The sequence below is a fragment of the Leopardus geoffroyi genome, chromosome X (genome assembly GCF_018350155.1).
Source record: "Leopardus geoffroyi isolate Oge1 chromosome X, O.geoffroyi_Oge1_pat1.0, whole genome shotgun sequence".
Taxonomy (NCBI): domain Eukaryota; kingdom Metazoa; phylum Chordata; class Mammalia; order Carnivora; family Felidae; genus Leopardus; species Leopardus geoffroyi.
Genome location: NC_059343.1, coordinates 120,358,213 through 120,379,376, shown reverse-complemented (window position 1 = coordinate 120,379,376; position 21,164 = coordinate 120,358,213). Strand labels below are relative to the sequence as shown.

The following is a 21,164-nucleotide window of genomic DNA, read 5'->3' as shown; positions in this document are numbered from 1 at the left end:
CAGTGATATGAAACATATGTTCTTTAAAGTTTTAAAAAGTTCTTTTACCTTCCTACAACCAGAGAATTGTGACTGCCTCGTTCAATACATCTTAATAGCTCCCCTGTCCACTCCTCCTCCTGTCGGTTTTCCTCTTCACCCCCTCTTTTCACCCAGATTCCCCAGGATAACTTCAAAATGGTCTTACTTTATTATATATAGCCATTCAACTCTATGCTGCTGTAAGCTAACTCCAATTCAGCTCTAGCTCATTTCGGATGGAGCAAAGTGTTAAGCTGAACAGTAGAGTATTTCATTGAACTGGAACCACCCTCTAGAAACTAAATGATGACTGTGAAAGAAAAAAATACCCTTATATTATGTAGAATGTTGACATTGAGGTGTATGGAGCTCCTCCCCATTATACTCACTCAGCTCAGCTGGTCAATATATGTGTGGTAAACAAGCTGCCTTGTCCTTGACATCAAGAGTGTTTCTTGGTCTCTTACCCTTGAGCTTTGTGAAAGTGAGTTTTCTTCCCATGGCCCAAGGAATAGCCTGCCAAAGCCAATCATGCAAGGTAACCCCAGTATGTTAGAGCTTGCCTTCTACTTCAAGGTCTTTCTGGAGTAGGAACAGCATCCTTCTGATGCAGAGGCTTCCCCAGATCTATTTTACCACAGTGGCTGGATAGGAAGGAAGGGATAGAGAGGAGAATCCAAAGGGAACTCGTGGGTTGAACCGTGTCTTCCAAAATTCATATGCTGAGGTCCTAATTGTCAGTATTGCAGAACGTGGGCTTCTTTGGACATAAGAACTTTGCGGCTGGGATCAAAAGGAGAAAACAATCACGTGAAGACACAGACGTACGGGGAGAATGCCAAGGAGCGCAAGGATTGGAGTCTACCTCAGGCCAGTAGGAAAGGCATCTCGGCATCTCAAGGCCATTACTTGGCGACTGATATTTCTCCAAGAAGCCTCTGATATATTACAGACATTTTGCCATTGAGTTTTCTCCTGAGGCCAACATGCATAAGTCAAACGTCAACTTCTGATATTTCCGTTCATTAATTATGCTCCGTTGGTCCATTCAATACATTTGACGTGTGAGGTTATGCAACGTGCATTAGGTTATAATTATCATCTCAGTAATATTATAATACATAAAATATGTCATAAATCTATGAAATGTAGTACCCTTCTCACTTACTGTCGATTCCAATGTCTGCGTTCACAGGTAAATTCAAATTTGCAAATATAAAGAACTTCTTTCCTTGTTTTATTTTGTCTTTGTTTTTGTTGTTATTATTGTTGTGTTCTGTCCTAAAAAGAAGAGTTTTAGTCAAGTGGCTTGCTAGGGCCCAAGTCTTGTCTTTACTCTCTGTAGCCTGGGAAAGCTTTTCATAAACTGATAGAGTGCCTTCAGTGTCTGCAAGTCTTGGGATACAGGGTATTTACAAGAGTCAATTGCTGGTCTATACACAAGCATCGAACAATTGGAATTTGAAACGAAAAGACTTATTTATAATAACACCAAAACCAGAAATTATTCAGTAAAAGTCTAAAACACGTAGAGGACTTATATGTGGAAAACTACAAAACTAATGAAAGAAACTGGAGAAGATCGAAAGAAATAGACATTTTGTGTTCATGGATTGGAAGACTCAATATTATTAAGATGTCCGTTCTTTCCAAATTGATCGATAGATTCAACAAATCTCAAACTTTCTGCAAGCTATTCTGTACCTATCAACAAAATGGTTCTGAAATGTATATGGAAAGACAAAGACCCAGAATAGCCAATACAGTGCTGAAGAAGAATGTTGGAGGACTCACACTGGCCGATTTCAAGACTGACTATATAAAAAAAAAGACATACTATAAAGCTACCATAATCAAGACCACATAGTATAAGCGAAAATATAAACACATAGATCAATGAAAACGAATAGCGACCTCAGAATTAGACTCACACAAATACAACCAATTTTTATCGAAAGTGTAAGGCAATTCATAGAGAAAGAATAGTCTTTTGAACAAATGGTGCCAGAACAATTGAACATTAATATGAAAAATGAATCTAGATACAGACTTCACACTTTACACCAGAAGTAACTCAAAATGGATCATGGGCATACAAATGCAGAACTATGAAACTTCTAGAAGAAATCGTAGGAGAAAATCTGCATGATTTTGCATTTGGTGATGAGTTTTTAGCTATAACACCAAATGCACGACCCAGGAAAGAATGTAAATTAAAAATGTCTTGCCTCAGGGGTGCCTGGGTGGCTCAGTCAGTTAAGTGTCCGACTCTTGATTTCAGCTCAGGTCATGATCTCACAGTTTGCGAGATTGAGCCCTGTATCAGGCTCTGTGCTGACAGAATGGAGCCTGCTTGGAAGTCTCCCTCTCCCTCTCTCTCTGCACCCCCCCTCTCACAATAAATAAATAAATAAATGCCCAGTCTCAGAAAGAAACTGTTAAAAGAATAAAAAGACAAGACATAGACTGGGAGAAAATAGCTGCAAAATATATTTGATAAAGGGCTTGTATGTAAAACATACAAAGAACTCTTAAAACCCAACTACAGATCCTTCTCGGCTTATGATGGGGTTTCATCCTGATAATTCCATTGTAAGCTGAAAATAGGCTAAGTCAAAAATGCATTCAATACCTAACCCACCAAACGTCACAGCTTAGTCTAGCCTACTTTAAAGGCGCTCAGAACACTTACATGAGCCTACAGTGGGGAAAAATCATGTAACACAAGGCCTACTTTATAATAAAGTGTTGACTACCTCACATAACTGAATGACTAGATGGGTACAGAATGGTCGTCAGCGTATCGGTTGTTGACCCTTGTGGTCGTGTGGCTGACTGGGCGCTGTGGCTTGCTGCCCTCACCGAGCATGACAAGGGGGGATCCGGCTGCATGTGGCTAACCTGGGGAAAGACCCAAATTCAAAATTCCAAAGACGGTTTCGTGTGAGTATATATCGCTTTCACACCATTGTAAAGTCGAAAACTTATATGTTGAATAGTAAGTCAGGGACCATCTGCGTAAAGAAACACCATGATTTAAAAATGAGCAAGATAATTAAATACAAATAAAAATGAGCAAAAGATACGGACAGACCTCTCGCCAAAGACGTACAGGTCGAAAACACGCTTTTTGCAGCAACACTTCCGGTTTCCATGAGGAAATTCTTTTCTTAAATACTCGTGTATTCTTGCTGTACTCCTTGCTTTGCTCCATGGAAATAGAGTGAGTTGCCTAAACGATGAATTTGATGGAAAAAAGTGCAAACGTAGCTTAATCTCTTCCTCCCTTTCTTTTTTGGATCTAACTGCAAAGAGAATGTTATTTTGTATACTTCGTGGCAAACATCTGGCTCTAGGCGCTGGTGACTAGTGGGTAGTTATCGTGGTCTCTGATTATCCTTCACTGCCTGTAAATCTTTTTTCTTAAAAAAAATATAGTTTATTGTCAACTTGGCTAACATACAGCGTATATAGCGCGCTCTCGGTTTTTGGGGTAGATTCCCGTGGTTCATCGCTTACATTCAACACCCAGTGCTCATCCCAAGTGCCCTCCTCTCTCTCCCCCACCCTCCCACCAACCCTCAGATTGTTCTCTGTATTTCAGAGTCTCTTATGGTTTGCCTCTCTCCCTCTCTGTTTGTAACTATTTTTTTTTCTCCTTTCCCTCCCCCATGGTCTTCTGTTAAGTTTCTCAAGATCCACACAGGAGTGAAAACATATGGTATCTGTCTTTCTCTGACTGACTTACTTCACTCAGCATAATACCTTCAAGTGAAGATGTGGTTTATATATACAACGGAATACTGCTTGGCAATGAAAAAATGCAATCGTGTCATTTGCCTGTAAATGTTAAAGTAAGTCTTAATTCTGGGGTTCAGTGTTTAGACGATTGTTGCTTGAACATTTAAGTCACAAAGTACAGCTCAGCATTTATCAAGTAATGGTGATGCTATTTTCATCTTCATATGTTTTCCCTATCTCAACTTGTTTTGCATTCAGATAGGAAGACGGGGGCTATTAATTTCTAGTATAATGCTAATAAAGGATGTATAAACAACTCCAGAATTTTGGCCATGAGAGTAACCGGATAGATTATAGTTTGCTGTTACTGGGCTCAAGAGAATTTTTTTTTTTTTTTTTTTGCATCCGACAACTTCAAGATAGGGAATATACTAAAGCGTGTTTATAAGGCAATGAGAATCATCCAATAAGGAGGCGGCACCTAATTTGCAGGGCAACTGTAGGAGAAAATTTCAGGGAAAAGAGAGGGTATGCAATCCAAAGCTCTAGTGAAGAGAAGTTGGCCTTTATAGGAGTAACACTTTCTCTACTATAATATGAGGAGATAGATGCGTAAGCAGATGATCTTGTAGGTTTGTTGGTGGCTGTTGTAATTTTAGGTTGTGGAAAGACAAAACTTCTAGGGAGCCTAGTAGGATTGCTGGTCAGCAATGTTCTCATGCAGCATTTTTATTATACAGTAAAAGTAAACATGACCAGCCCAGTGGTGCAACTTTCTGTAGCAATGGTCAACTACTGAGATATAGGTATCAAGAAGGCAAGCTAATGAAGTTCATCCAGAATCTGGTGTTTCCCATGAGTGTGACAGAAGAAGAAGGGGAGCAAAAGAGTTGAGGTTATTAGTAAGGGAACGATTATAATGATGAACCCATGTGTACTTATATAAGTGAGTTGAGAGGTGAGAAGGTGGTGGTCAGAACGTAGGAGGCTTGATATCAAAATTTTAAAGATGGGGGCACCTAGCTGGCTCAGTCGGTAGAGCATGTGACTCTTTATGTAGGGGTTGTGAGCTCAAGCCCCATGTCGGGTGTAGAGCCTACTAAAAAAAAAAGTGTAAGATAGTATCGTTTCTAGCAATTTCTAGGGTGTGATTGTGGAAGGATTGATTGACAAGGACTTAAAAATAAAGTTCATCTGGAATGAGTTGAACTAGGAACTGTGAGGCCAGAGTGTTATGTAGGTCATGCACATAGACACTGAAGTCACCCAGGGTAATGACAAGAGTTGAGGTGGAGAGCAAGAGAGTAGCAAGAAGCTAAATCTTCCCCGAAAAAAGTAGATTGACAAGGAAGTAATGGGAAATGACAGGGACAAGAAAGAAGAGTGATGTGGTTGAATGACATGTGCCTCAAAGCAGCAAAGGTAGGACAACAAATCACCAGGAATTAGCAATGGAGACTGAGGGAGCTGACTACTGTGTCTCTTGTTTTTGAGGTTCCCAGAGTACCAGAAAAGCATCTATAATAACAAAAAAAAAAAAAAAAGACAAATCAGAAACAGTATCTGCTTGACAGGGCTTAAAGGGAAGTTATGCATTTAGATAAGACAAGGCTGAAAGCAAAAAAGATGACAAAAGATATTCAATTCCATGCAAATGATAATCAACAGAGAGCAGGGTGGGCATAATTATAGCAGACAACATAGACTTTAAGTCAAAAAATGCTGCAAGAGACAGAGAAGGATATCAGATCATGATAAAGTTCAATTCACCAGGAAGATTTAACAAGGATGGGGCTAGGTCATATAAGATAATGTAATAAGTAGCATGGGGATAAGAGCGTACTGATAATGGACTACCAAGGGCCAAGTTCTGGTGATACTTGACATTCAGATGTGCCCTCTGACAGTTTAGCTTTCCTCCTAGTGGGAGGGTGGAATCAACATTAACTGAGAAACTGAGAGAGAAATGGGAACCAAAGAGGAGCAGGAATTTGGATGGGAATGAGAATTTGGTGTGGGATATGCTTAGTTTGGGATGTCTATTAGACATTCAGTTGAAAATGTTGCTTGGGCACTTGGATGTATGAATCTGGAGTTCAAGAGAAAAGATGCGGGCTAGAAATGTCAATTGGGGATGGGTTACAAAACAGATGGTAATCAAATCCATGAAACGGAATGATATCACCCAGGGAGTCCATGTATGTAGGAGACAGACAACGTCCAAAGAGTTAGTCTGGAAAAAGAAAACAAAGTGGGAGGCATCACAATCCTAGACTTTAGCCTCTACTACAAAGCTGCAATCATCAAGACAGTATGGTATTGGCACAAAAACAGACACATAGACCAATAGAATAGAATAGAGAACCCAGAAGTGGACCCACAAATGTAGGGCCAACTAATCTTTGACAAAGCAGGGAAGAGGATCCAATGGAAAAAAGACAGTCTCTTTAGCAAATGGTGCCGGGAGAACTGGACAGCAACATGCAGAAGAATGAAACTGGACCACTTTCTTGCACCACCCACAAAAGTAAACTCAAAATGGATGAAAGACCTACATGCGAGACAGGAAACCATCAAAACGCTAGAAGAGAAAACAGACAATAACCTCCTTGACCTCTACCGCAACAGCTTCTTACTCAACACATTTCCAGAGGCAAGGGAATGAAAAGCAAAAATGAACTATTGGGACGTCATCAAGATCAAAAGCTTCTGCACTGCAGAAGGAAACAATGAACAAAACTAAAAGGCACCCGACGGAATGGGAAAAGATATTTGCAAATGACATATCGGATAAAGGGTTAGTATCCAAAATCTATAAAGAACTCACCAAACTCCACACCTAAAAAACTAATAATCCAGTGAGGAAATGGGCAGAAGACATGAATAGACACTTCCAAAGAAGACCTCCAGATGGCCAACAGACACATGAAAAGACGCTCAACATCACTCCTCATCAGGGAAATACAAATCAAAACCACACTGAGATACCACCTCACACTGGTCAGAGTGGCTAAAATTAACAACTCAGGAAACAACAGATGTTGGCGAGGATATGGAGAAACGGGAACCCTCTTGCACTGTTGGTGGGAATGCAAACTGGTGCAGCCGCTCTGGAAAACAGCGTGGAGGTTCCTCAAAAAATTAAAAATAGAACTACTCTCTGACCCCGCAACAGCACTACTAAGAATTTATCCAAAGGACATAGGAGTGCTGATGCATAGGGACACATGTACCCCAATGTTTATAGCAGCGCTTTCAACAATAGCCAAATTATGGAAAGAGCCCAAAAGTCCATCAACTGATGAATGGACAAAGAAGATGTGGTTTATATATTCAATGGAATACTACTTGGCAATGAGAAAGAATGAAATATTTCAATTTGCAACAACGTGGATGGCACTGGAGGGTATTACGCTGAGTGAAATAAGTCAGTCAGAGAAAGATAGGTATCATATGTTTTCACTCATATATGGAATTTGAGAAACTGAACAGAAGACCATGGGGGAAAGGAAGGGGAAAAAATAGTTTCAGAGAGGGAGCCAAACCACAAGAGACTCTGAGGTTTGATGGGGTTTGGGGGAGAGGGGAAAATGGGTGATGGGCACTGAGGAGGGCACTTGTTGGGTTGAGCACTGGCTGTTGTATGCAAGCGATGAATCACGGGAATCTACTCCCAAAGCCAATAGCACACTGTATACACTGTATGTTAGCTAACTCCACAGTAAATTATATTTAAAAAAAAAAAAAAACAGTCTTGTAGCATCCCAACATTTAAAGACTGGAGAAAGTTTAAGGAACCAACAAAAGAGACGAAGAGTGAGTGGATGACCAATGTGGTAGAAGGGAAACTTTAGTGAGTGTGAGGTCCTGGGAGCTATGTGAAGGAGTTGTTTCAGGAGAAGTGATCAGCTGTGTCAGATCCTTCTGTGAGTAGTGATAACATGTGGACCAAGAAATGGCCATCAGGCTTAGCAATGTAGAGGTCACTGGGGACTCTGACAGGGGAAGTTCAGGTGGAGCGGTAGGGAAAAAACCTGTTTGGAATGGGTGCAGAGAGAATGAGAGGAGAGAATTTGGAGAGAGTGAGAATGAACTAATCTTCTGTTGTTTTTGTGTTTTAAGGAAAGGCCAGTAGACGGATTGGAAAATGGGGTGAAATGAAGGTTAGTTATTCTTGAATTCTCTTTAAAAATTTTTCTTAATTTCGGAGACAGAGAGATCGTGCACTTCCCCCAATTCATGCAAGCAGGGGAGGGTAGAGGGGGAGAGAGAGAATCTCAAATAGGCTCCACGCTCAGCAATGCAGGGCTTGAGCCCCACGCCCCTGGGATCATGATCTGAGCTGAGATCAAGATTTAGACGCATAACCGACTCAGCCACCCAGGTGCCCCTAATTCTCTTTCTAATATGAAAAAAATAAAAACCTGATTGTATGCTGATCAGAAACTTCCAGTAAAGGGGGCAGGGAGGTGATGACGCCGGAGAGAGAAAAGAAAGAAGCCAAGTCCTTGAATGAGTGAGGAGTTTGGAGAACTAATGCCCAAGTGGCCTCAGCTGAGGGTGTGGGCAGCTCATTCATGGAAACCAGCGGGCAGAGTACAGAGACGTGGTTGTGGTTGTGGTTGTGGGAGGTTTTTGAAATTCTCTCCTGAATGCTTCAATTTGTTCAGCAAAGTGGGAATTCAGGTAACGGATGAAGACTGAGGATCAGAGAGGAGATGGAGGTCTGAGTAGACCGAAGACCAAGTTAAACACTCGTCGAGGAGAGTGTGAGAGGAAATGAACTGGGGACACATAGTATGATTGCTTGGCAACCCCTCCTCACCCCTTGAGGTTTGTGGTCAGGATTTGAAGATGAGGCCACTTTGCATGGTTTGTATTTTCTCTAGTTATGTTCAGCTATATGGGGGAGACAAGCAAGTGCTCTTTGGTGCTCCCGGAAGTACTGATCTGGATTCTTCTCCGTCTGGTGGCTAAACTCAAACACTGAATCGCCTTGGGAAAAGCTCAGAGCTGTGAACAAAAAAGTTATATCCTTTAGCTTCTAAATTCAAAGAGCTATCATTTAAGGGGGCCAGGTTATGCTAATCCTCACAAAGATGGAAATGAAAGGGAGTCTGTTGAACAGCTTCAAAAAAGGAGAATGGCAAACATAATATTGTCCTTTTCCTCCTCAGGATGACCTCCCTCCTCAATACCAAATAATCCCCTTAAAAATCCGGGGGCTATTTCTTAAAAAATTTTTGAGAGAGAGAGAGAGCACACAAGTGGGAGAGAGAGGGAGGGGGCAAAGGGAGAGAGAGAGAGAGAGAGAGAATCTTTAACAGGCTCCATTGCTCAGCATGGAGCCTGACATGGGGCTCAACCCCAGGCCCCTGGGATCATGACCCAAGATGAAATCAAGTGTTGGACGCTCAACCGACTGAGCCACCCAGGTGCGTCAGGGGGGCTATTTCTAAATAGAGGGATTCGATCTGCAACTTGTCTGAAATTCACACTGTGTTAAAAATCACAAGATAAGAGCAGCATAGAGCGGGCAGAGTAGCCCAAGAAATCAAGACAGGGCAAAGATTTTTCCCATTTATAGAAAAGTTGACACGGAGGGCTACAGGAAGTCGTAGCAGGGGGCACTCGTTGCCTTGCCAGATCCATCCAAGAAGCGGGATCAAAGGATCTCGACGAGAAGTTGTGGAGAGAAACACAAACATGGCGTAGTAGTTGTACCTCTGCAGATCATTGGTGTCCAAAGGCTGTGGAGAGGCTGCCTAGTAGATGCCTATAAACCACCGATTGGTCCAGACATAAAAAGCAGCTTTGGATAGGCTTTGTGGTTTCCATCCTTGAATAGAACACACTGAGAGCCATGAACATCGGTGGATGTACCATTGCTTCTTTAGACCTATTTCCACAGCCACCTCCCCCCACCCTCCCCACCCCAGCACTGTGAGCCACTTACAGGAGGCAGGTACTGTCTTTTATTTCATTTACATCCAGGTTAGCTAGCATATAGTGCTATAATGATTTCAGGAGTAGATGCCAGTGACTCATCCCCTATGTATTACCCCCAGTGCTCATCCCAACAAGTGTCCTCCCTAATGCCCCTTACCCATTTAGCCCAGCCTGCACCCACAACCCCTCTAGCAACCCTCAGTTTGTTTTTATATTATTTTTGCTTCCCTTCCCTTATGTTCATCTGTTTTGTGTCTTAAAGTCCTCATATGAGTGAAGTCACAGGATTTTTGTCTTTCTCTGACTGACTAATTTCACTTAGCATCATACCCTCCAGTTCCATCCACGTAGTTGCAAATGGCAAGATTTCGTTCTTTTTGATTGCCGACTAATACTCCATTGTATATATATATATATATATATATATATATATATATATCACATTTTCTTTATCCATTCAGCTGCCGATGGACATTTGGGCTCTTTCCACACTTTGGCTATTGTGGATAGTGCTGCTATAAACATGGGGGTGCCTGTGTCCCTTCGAAACAGCGCACCTGTATCCCTTGGATAAGTGCCTAGTAGTGCAATTGCTGGGTTGTAGGGTAGTTCCATTTTTAATTTTGTGAGGAACCTCCACACTGTTTTCCAGAGTGGCTGCACCAGTTTGCATTCCCACCAACAATGCGAAAGAGATCCTCCTTCAGGAGGCGGGTATTGATACGAGCTGAACTGTGTCCCTTCAAAAGTCGTGTTGAAGTCCTAATGCTCGGCACCTTAGAATGAGTCTTAATTTGGAAATTGCATCATTGCAGGTCTAATCATTTAAGATGAGGTTTGGCCCCAATACAATATGACCAGTGTCCTTATAAAAAGGGGGCAATTTGGACACAGACACATGCACAAGGGAGACACCATGTAGAAGGCAGAGATGTGTGTGATGTTGCTTCAAGCCTAGGGATACCAAAGATGCCCAGAAAACACCAGAAGCTGGGAGAGAGGTGTAGAGCAGATCCCTCCCTCACACGCCTCAGAAGGAACCAACCTTTCCCACACCAGGATCTCAGACTTCTATTCTCTAGAACTAGGAGACAACAAATTTCTGTTATTTAAGCCACTCACTCTGTGGTACTTTGTTATGGTGGTACTTTTATTTTATTTTTTTTTATTTATTTTTTATTTTTTTTAATTTTTTTTTTTCAACGTTTATTTATTTTTTTTGGGACAGAGAGAGACAGAGCATGAACGGGGGAGGGGCAGAGAGAGAGGGAGACACAGAATCGGAAACAGGCTCCAGGCTCTGAGCCATCAGCCCAGAGCCTGACACGGGGCTCGAACTCACGGACCGCAAGATCGTGACCTGGCTGAAGTCGGACGCTTAACCGACTGCGCCACCCAGGCGCCCCTATGGTGGTACTTTTAATATTTCTTTTTATTTTTTTTTTAAATCAAAGCAGAACTAGGGAAGATGAAGGAGAAAATGCCTGCAAGAAAGGGAAGCCCTGGGATGGTGAACTTGACAGTGACTTGAATCTGATTGCATATGTATACAAGAGAGACTAAATTTTAAACCAGAAGTATCTGAAACATTATGGGGTTGACCTGGAATGCAATAAAATAAGTTGTCTTCTCTGGACCTAGCCAGGACTCAAATCTAAAGAGAGTATGTATAGGTATTTTTTTAGTTTATTTATTTATTTTGAGGGGGTGGGCAGAGGGAGGAGAGAGAGAATCCCAAGCGGTCTCTGCACAGTCAGCATGGAGCTCCATGCGGGGCTCGAACCCACGAACTGCAAGATCATGACCTGAGCCAAAGTTAAGAGTTAGATGCTTAACCAAGTGAGCCACCCAGGTACCCCAGAGTATACACAGTGTGTGTGTGTGCGTGTGTGTGTGTGTGTGTGTGTGTGTGTGTGTGTTGGAAGGCGGGTAGTTATGAACTGTCAGTCGATTCATGGCCAGTTATATCAAAGCATTGTCAATCACTGAATATTTGAAGAATAACCAAAGTGACATTTGTAATATTCTGTAAGTCCTGTTAAGTTTCGCTTAGCAAGACTTTAGTTGTTTTCTCAACTTAAAACCTGTGGCAGGGGCACCTGGGTGGCTCAGTGGGTTGAGTGTCCGACTTCAGCTCAGGTCATGATCTCACGGTTCGTTGGTTCAGATCCTCTGTTGCCCTCTCTTTCTGTCTCTCCCTCGCTCACGCTCTCTCTCTCTCAAAAATAAATGAGCATTAAAAAAAAGACCTGTAGCATTCATATAGTCAAAAAAAAAAAAAGACTAACTCCACACAGAGTTCATACCTGCTTCATAATTCGCAAAGATTCACTGGGTAGGTCGTAGATGCTTATGTTGACTGCGTGAAAATCGAATAGATCCACCAGATGTTTTGTTTTACACGATTATGTGAGCAAAATCCATTTTTCTTTAAGGAAGTTGAATTGGAACAAAATGCAACATAGACATTTTCAGCTCTGGATGAGGCAAACATCAGGGAGGAGTTATAATTATAGCGGTCTTGCAATTCTGAAAATGCCTTCCTGTATGCTGTTTTATAGACAGTTTTTCCAATTCATAATAACATAACCAATTTTTTTGTGTCTCTATACAGAGATAGTTGAAACTTCCGGGGGTTTTATTTGGGGAAGTGTAGCACAAATTAAGCGGGAAATATCATATGACATCACAGTGTGTATATTTGCCGTAATAAAGTGACCATTGGATTACCGTGATGCCTGAAAACTGTGCCCGACTTCATTTTAGATGTATCAGCGCCTGCTAGTATTGCTGAGTGCAAAGAATCCTTTATCTGAAGATCGTGTTCTAATGTATTTGTTCTACCAGAAGCTGGCTATGAAACTTTAGCTCCTCTGAGTCTCGCTGGCCTCCCTGATAAAACAAATGGTTTGGGCTAGGTAAATTCCAAGTTTTCTTTCAGTGCCAATATTCGAAGTTCATTCAACAAGTATTTATTGCCTAATGCGGATGAGGGACTGGGCTAGCAGGCAGGGATAGCCTGTCAGTGAATAAAACAGATAAAAATCCTTGCCTTTATGCAAAGAAAAACTTGCTGGGGCGCTCCTGGACCCCAACGTTTGTCCCAACCCTCCCACATCCACGTCCTGTGCCATTTGAGTCATGTTCTTAGAGCGTGCTTGTGACCAAGTTCCTCTAGTCAAAAACTTGCAAAGCTCTCTATCAGTTGCAGAGCGTGTTGCAAATTCTTTAATTAGGCAGCCTTTACCCAGTGTGACCTAGCCTAATACTATGTTAACAATCTCATTATTTCAGAGGAAGTGTTGGTTAGTGGAAAAGAACGGATACAGGAGTCTAAAGTCCTGGATTTGGGTCCTTTTACTAACACTCATTAGCTATATAACATTTGGCAAAGCATGTAAATTCTGGGAGCCTCTATTTCCTCATTTGTAAAATAAGGACAATAACATAGCTTTATAGTGCAATATGCAAGCAATAAATCACACTTGATAAAGGTATGAAAGTACCTTAGAACTCTTAAGGTGAAGCGGGAGAATGGAAAGACCATGCATTTTGCAATCATTTAGAACTAGGTTTGAAATCTGGCTCAGCACTGTATCAGCTTTGTGACTTTAATTAATACCTCTGAACTCCTTATCTATAGAATTGGATCAAGATAGCTATTTGGTATGGTTATTATGAGTGGTAAATGAGTGTAAGGAAAATGCTTGACAGCCAATAGGTAATTAGGTGACCACTGGATAGTAGCTATTATTAAGGCAGTTAGTATTTGTTTTAATCCTGCATAGAGAATGACTTGTATAGATATTATGTTCCTACTGGTCGGCAAATTAGTTCAGACTTTCCTCAGGAGAAAGAAAATACAAGTATATATTTGAGAAAGGAGGGGGAAGGAGGGAGGGACGGAGAGAGAGAGAGAGGGAGAAAGAAAGGGAGAAGGGAAGAAGGAGCTTATGAAAGATTCTAACTGGAACAAGAATGAATTGCAATCCAAATTCTGAAGTCATGCTAATTTTACAGAATCATTAGATAGTATTAGCCCACACTAAGAAATGCATAAGAAATAAAAAGAATAAGGAGATTGATTTAGCATTATTTAGTAGAGTTGAAAATGCATGAACTTTATGACTGAACAAATCTACTCCTAGATATGCGCCCTATGGAAATTCCTCTGCATGTCCAAAATGAGGTATGAATACACACATTAATGGCAGAATTGTTTATGAAAGTTGAAGATTGGAAACAAGTTCAAAGTCCATCAATTGAAGGGCGAAAAAATAATTGTGTTTTACTCAATAAGTAGAATATATATAGCAGCAAAATGAGTGAACTATATTGTATAGCTTACTATTAATATGATTATTTTCAAAAGTAAAATGTAGAGTAAAAACTATTGTGCGGAAGAGTATTCACAGCCAAGTATCATTTATATGAAGTTAAAAAACTTACAAAGCCGGGAGCATCTGGGTGGCTCAGTCAGTAAAGCGTGCAACTCTTGATTTTGGCTCAGGTCCTGATCTCATAATGGTTCGTGAGACTGAGCCCTGCGTTGGGTTCTGTGCTGACAGTGTGGACCCTGCTTGGGATTCTCTCTCTGCCTATAAACAAACAAATATTTTTTAAAAAAACTTACAAAACCATATTATATATGGTTAATTCTAGGCCAGGTGTGTGTGTGTGTGTGTGTGTGTGTGTGTGTGTGTCAGGGGATGAGAAACATGCAATCGGGATGAGGTATTCAAGGAACGTCGCCATATTTGTAATGCTGTATTTCTTAAGCTGGATGGTGGGTACATGGCCGCTTGTTACCTCATTTTCTATATTTGTATATATCTGTGTTATTTTGTAATGTCAACTGAAAAGAGTGTGCTAATGACCTACGAGGAGAGGAGGGGAGGGATCCGGTTCACTCAGGCTAACTAACCAGGAAGCCATAATGAATTGTGAGTGCTGATTACCCAGTGAGAAGCTAACACAAGTAATCATCGTACCCAGAATAATACCAACACGCTTCCAACTTATACAAAATAACCATAAAAGTTTAAGTAGAATGGAACTAGAGGGTATTATGCTAAGTGAAATCAGTCAGTCAGAGAAAGACACATGATTTCACTCATGTGGAATTTGAGAAACACAACAGGTGAACATAGGGGAAGGGAAGGAAAAATAAGATGAAAACAGAGAGGGAGGCAAACCATAGGAGGCTCTTCCGTACAGAGAAGAAACTGAAGGTTGCTGAAGGGGAGGTGGGAGGGGGGATGGGCTAAATGGGCGATGGGCATTAAGGAGGGCGCTTGTGGGGATGAGCACTGGGTGTTCTATGGAAGTGATGAATCGCTAAATCCTACTCCTGAAACCAATACTGCACTGTAAGTTAACTAACTTGAATTTAAAAAAAAACAAACAAACCAAAACAAACCCCAAAAGTTAAGTAGATGTTTAGATTTCCCGTAGTCAGGCCCAAGTATCTATGTCCCCTCCTCCCAGAGGCAGCTAGGTGGGATAGCGCGAGAACGTGAATGGATGAAAAGAAGTATAAGCTTGGAAGGCAAACTGACCTGGCTTATAAATTTCTTTTCTGCCATCCGCCCATGGAAATGAGCCGTAAACTTAGAACTGTCAGTGACTTGCTGTGTTACCTCAGACAACTTTTAATTTCAATATCTTTAAATGTAAAATGAAGGCTATAATATCTATATCTATATAGAATACCCAGCTCACACTATTTCAGGGGATACACACATGTGCATGCACACACACACACACACACACACATACACACACACTCCTAGAAGATAATAGGTACTGAAGGAATGTGTTTTCTTCCTTTTTATCCACTAAGAGATCTCTCATAGCCTGAATTCTCCTAAGATCGATTATTAAATTTCATTAGAATCCACTTGAGATCAATTTGTATAATCCCATTATTACAATGGCTAGGAGCAGTTTTGACGTACTGCAATTTTTCTCATTTTAGTATTTCTTTGTTCACCCTTTCTTTTATTATCATACATTGCGAAAAGAGTTGATTACATCTCTCATCAACGGTTGGGTTGGAGAAACAAATGATCTGTTCACGTTGTCTCCTGATAGGTGTTGCTAAAGCACGTGTGGTGACCACGGGCAGCACCGTCTCCCCCGGCCACCAAGATGGCACTCTAGAATGACTTTGAGCACCTAAGCTCCACGGTGCCCTGGGGAAAACAACACAGAGGACGTAGAATATTTAGCGTGGTAAGACCCTCGCATGGAAATCCAAAAGAAATGATATTTTATCCTGTACTTCATGTCCGTTTGCTACGATTACACACTTTTAATCATGGGGAGGGGGAGTATGTGGATGGTGGAAATTCTGCATTTTGGTACCTTCCTCTATCACTTCTCTGACCACTAGGAAATAAAGCTAGAAGTTAAATTGTGTACAGTTTAAATTCCTAGAAAAATCCAGCTATTCGGAAATTTTAAAACATTCTCTTTTTCTTAACGTTTATTTTTGAGAGAGAAATAGAGAGAGAGAGAGTGAGCAAGCGAGCGGGGGAGGGGGAGAGACAGAAGGAGACAGGATCTGAAGCTGGCTCTGTGCTGACATGGGGCTCAAACGGAGTCGAACCCGTGAGATCGTGACCTGAGCTGAAGTTGGACGCCTAACCAACTGAGCCACCCGGGTGTCCCAAAACATTCTTTTAAATAGTGCTTAGGTCAAAGTGGAACTCTAAACTGGTTGTAGACTATTTAGAATATGATGACATGAGAACACTACATCTCAAAATATAGGGGGGTACGGTCAAAGATGACCTTAGAGGATTTACAGCCACATGTGTTTTATTACGCAAAAGAACAAAAATAAGAATTTAACTAAAAGTCGGGGCGCCTGGGTGGTTCAGTCGGTTGAGCATCCGACTTTAGCTCGGGTCATGATCCCAGAGTTCGTGGGTTCGATCCCCGTCAGGCTCTGTGCTCAGAGCCCGGAGCCTGCTTTGGACTCTGTGTCTCCCTCTCTCTCTGCCTCTCTCCCGCTCACGCTCTGTCTCTCAAAAATAAATAAACATTAAAAAATTAAAAAAAAAAACAATTTAAAAATAATAAAAGGTAAAAGAAATACCTGTTAAAAAGCAGGAGGAGGGGCGCCTGGGTGGCGCAGTCGGTTAAGCGTCCGACTTCAGCCAGGTCACGATCTCGCGGTCCGTGAGTTCGAGCCCCGCGTCGGGCTCTGGGCTGATGGCTCAGAGTCTGGAGCCTGTTTCCGATTCTGTGTCTCCCTCTCTCTCTCTGCCCCTCCCCTGTTCATGCTCTGTCTCTCTCTGTCCCAAAAATAAATAAACGTTGGAAAAAAAAATTATAAAAAAAAAAAAAAGCAGGAGGAATTAATTTATCCATTCAATACATATTTATTGAGTGGCTGCTATGTGCCAGACACGGTGCTAGGTACTAAAAATACAGCAGTAAAGGTAAACAAGTCTGTGCCTTCGTGGAACTTACGTTGTAAGAGAGAGAGAGAGAGATCGAAAATTAACACATAAACAATTAAGTGAATAATGTGTTAGGTGGTAAATGCTCTTGATTAACAATAAGGCAGGGTGACAGGAAGTCTATTTGAATGACAATGAAATGCAGACAGATGTGACAGGTATCACTCCTCAGCAAAAGTTTCAAAAATCAATGTTCATGATTTGTTATATTCCCTTTTTCCTGCCTCTATGATTATGGAAAATGGCGTCAAGATAGGGCTTCCATCAGCCAGGGCCCATGAGACCCCTTGGTGACTCATGGTGGATAGGTAGCCTGCCTGAGAAATAAACATCGTTGTTTAAGCCACAGGCATTTCCATGCTTGTTGTTACTGCCATATAGCCTAGGCCATCCTCCTTCTTAAATTCATCTATGTGGAAATGTCAAGTAGTTGGCTGTTTACACAAGACTTTGGGAGAGAAATAGGGAATTGCTGATATATAGATGGTAGTTGAAGTCATGGAACTGAAGAAAATCAGTGAGGGAAGGAGTCTACATAGAAGTCTGAGTATTGAAATCCAGGGCTCTGAAAATTTAAGAAATCAATGAGAAGATAAAGATCCAGCAAAGGAAACAGAGAAGAAGTGATATATGAGAAAGAAGAAAAAAAGAACAATTTTTCCTGAAGCCAAGAATAGAGAATGTTGCAAGGGGGAAGAAATGCCAATGAATCTAATGTTAATAGGTCACAGAAGAGGAGGACTGAGAATTGATCATTGTAGGTAGAATATGAAGGTCACTGATGAACTTTACTGATGTAATTTTGGTGGAATGATGGTGTCTTAGTCCATGTGGGCTGCTGTAACAAAGTTCGTAGACTGGGTAGCTTATAAACAACAGAAATTTATTTCTCACAATTTTGGAGGCTGGAAGTCAGAGATCAGCACATCTGTACGGTTGGGTTCTGATTGAGGGCCATCCTTCAAGTCGCAAACTGCCAGCTTGTCGGTGTGTCCTCACATGGTGAAAAGGGCAGAGCAAAAGCAAGCTTTCCTGTCTCTTCTTCTGAGGGCCCTAATCCCATTCGTGAGGGCTCCATAGTCAGAACCTAACTGCCTCCCAAAGGCCACACCTCCTAATACCATCAGGTATGGGGCTAGGCTTTCAACATAAGAATTTTGCAGGGACACAAATATTTAGTCTATAACAGATGGGAAGCTCAACTTGAATGCACTGGATTGATGAGAGAATAGGAAGTAAGGAAGTATAAGCGATGGGAATCAACTTTTTAGATGAGTTCTTCTGCAAGGGGGAGCAGAGAAAGGGGATGACAGCTGGAAAGTGGTATGTAAAGTTAAGAGAGGTTTGTTTTATAAAATGGAAGATACTAAGTTATGTTTGTCTATTGATGGGGAGGCTACATTGTATGCAATAGATCGTAAATCGATGGGGAGGCTACAGGAGAGAGGGAAAATGGGTTACGCAAGAAAGAGGGCAAGTGTTGGCTTTAGCTAGGAGCGTGAACAGTTCATCCATGCCAACAAGAAAGAAATAAGAGTATACGGGCCCATCCGGATGGAGGCAGACAGCCAGACGTGGTTTGGGAGTTCGTTCAAACTCTTTTCTAATTATTTCAAACTTCTCAGTGAATTAAGAAGGTTAATGAGCTTACAGTAAGGAGGGTGGAAGGCTATTGGAAGTTCAAGGGGAGAAGGTATGAGTAATCACTTTGCAAAGTGGGAGAGGGAACTGTCGGATGACTAACAGACAAACATGGGAATTATCATATAAACAAAAGCAGGAGTTAACATGTTAGAAAAGAGAAAAGCACTAAAGTCTATAAATACATCTCTAAAACTTGGTTCTCTGGAAAGATCAATACAATACGCAAACTTCCGATAAAACCAATATAGAACAAAATAGGAAGAGAGAAAACATACATATATAATATTGGAAATCAAGAAAGGATACAACTACAGGGTTAGAGAAGATTCGAAATATTATATACAGAATTTAAAGCTAATACATAAAAACTCTTCACGTAATGAATCATTTTCCAAGGAAATACATATTATCACAAGTATATCAAAGAAGTAGAAAATTGGAATAGGACATTAATCACAGAAAAAGTTTTGAAAATGATCAAAGAGCTACCAGCAAAAACAGCACTGACCTTAGAAGACGCTAAAGGTAAATTCCTTCAAACTCCGAGATATAAACAGTTGTCATATAGCTTAACTTTTCAGAGTATGCAAAACAATGGCGTACTTTTCCATTTCATTTTACGAGACTAGTGTCACCACAAGCCTCAAAGGAACAGGTAGCATAAAAACTGTAAGACCAATTCACGTGGGAGCATAAAATGGCAAAAATATGGTTTGCCTCGACCCCTTTCATTAATATTTATGTGACCTGAGGAATAAGACATTCTAATTTCTCTTCTTCCGTCTGATGGCTGAATCTAGATGACGCAGAGGTCCTATGGAAAAGTGGAGTCAAAACATGGAAGCAACCTAGATTCCCGAGTCATCGTGTGGAAGACCGCTCTGCCAAACACCAACAGCAACATTGGACTGACACACGAGTGAAAAATAAGTTTCGGTTGATTTTGGTCAATGGGACTTTGGGGTTTATTTATCCCAGCAATTAACGCTATCCGAATTAACACGTGAAATTAATCAAGTGGTTGCCCTGAGCTTCCGTTTTCTCATCTCCAATATGATCATCAAAAAACTTTAGGTGGAAAAAGAAACTCTTTCCACCCCCCTCATTGGTTCCTATGTGCCCACTCAGGGAATCGAGAGTTAGTAAGGACTGTAGTTTTTCTTTTTTTTTTTTTTAATTTTTTTTTTCAACGTTTATTTATTTTTGGGACAGAGAGAGACAGAGCATGAACGGGGGAGGGGCAGAGAGAGAGGGAGACACAGAATCGGAAACAGGCTCCAGGCTCTGAGCCATCAGCCCAGAGCCCGACGCGGGGCTCGAACTCACAGACCGCGAGATCGTGACCTGGCTGAAGTCGGACGCTTAACCGACTGCGCCACCCAGGCGCCCCAGGACTGTAGTTTTTCCATGACATAGATTAGGCTATATACGCCAGTGAGATGGGTCATTAGGAATCTATTTCATAGAAATCCCCTCACCAGAGCATAATATGTAAACAAAGATATTTATCACAGTGTTTATGTAGTGGCAAAAAAAATAAGAAGAGAAAGGAAGAGGAAAAAGAAGAAGAAGGGGGAGGGGGAGGCGTAGAGGAGGGAAGGAAAAAAAGGAGGAAAGAAGAAAGGAAGAAGGAAGGAAGGGAGGGAGGGACACTCCCAAGTTCATTTTATAAGGCCAGCATTACCCTGACACCAAAGCCTTACAAGCACAATAAAAGAAAAGAATATTCCAGGCCAATATTCCTTATAAACATAGATGCAAAAGTTCCCGGCAAAATGTTAACAAATCCAATTCGACAGCATTTTATTTTTTTTTTAATTTTTTTTTTCAACGTTTTATTTATTTTTGGGACAGAGAGAGACAGAGCATGAACGGGGGAGGGGCAGAGAGAGAGGGAGACACAGAATCGGAAACAGGCTCCAGGCTCTGAGCCATCAGCCCAGAGCCCGACGCGGGGCTCGAACTCACGGACCGCGAGATCGTGACCTGGCTGAAGTCGGACACTTAACCGACTGCGCCACCCAGGCGCCCCTCGACAGCATTTTAAAAGAATCATAGACCACAATTAAGTGGGATTTGTCACTGGGATGCAAAAACTGTGTCGACAGACACAAATCACTAAAAAATGATACATTAACAATCTGAAGGATAGAAATCATATGGTCATTTCAATAGATGTAGAAAAAGCATCTGACAAAGTCCAATACCCTTCCACTCCAACAATTCTCAACAAATCAGGTATAGACGGAATGCACCTCAATATAATAAAGGCCACATATGACAAGCCCACAGCTGACATCATGCTCAGTAGCAAAAAACTAAAAGTATTTCCTCTACAAT

The 21,164-nt window shown here is 41.4% G+C and overlaps 1 long non-coding RNA gene across 2 annotated transcripts in view; it reads left to right on the top strand.

Moving 5' to 3' along the window:
* The window catches only part of LOC123594702, a 68,044-nt gene extending 48,065 nt beyond the window's left edge, over window positions 1-19,979 (top strand). For both annotated transcript variants that reach the window (XR_006710847.1, XR_006710846.1), the window contains one exon: window positions 19,625-19,979. This is a non-coding gene — a long non-coding RNA (uncharacterized LOC123594702). The remainder of the gene's footprint in view (window positions 1-19,624) is intronic.
* The last annotated feature ends 1,185 nt before the right edge of the window (window positions 19,980-21,164 follow it).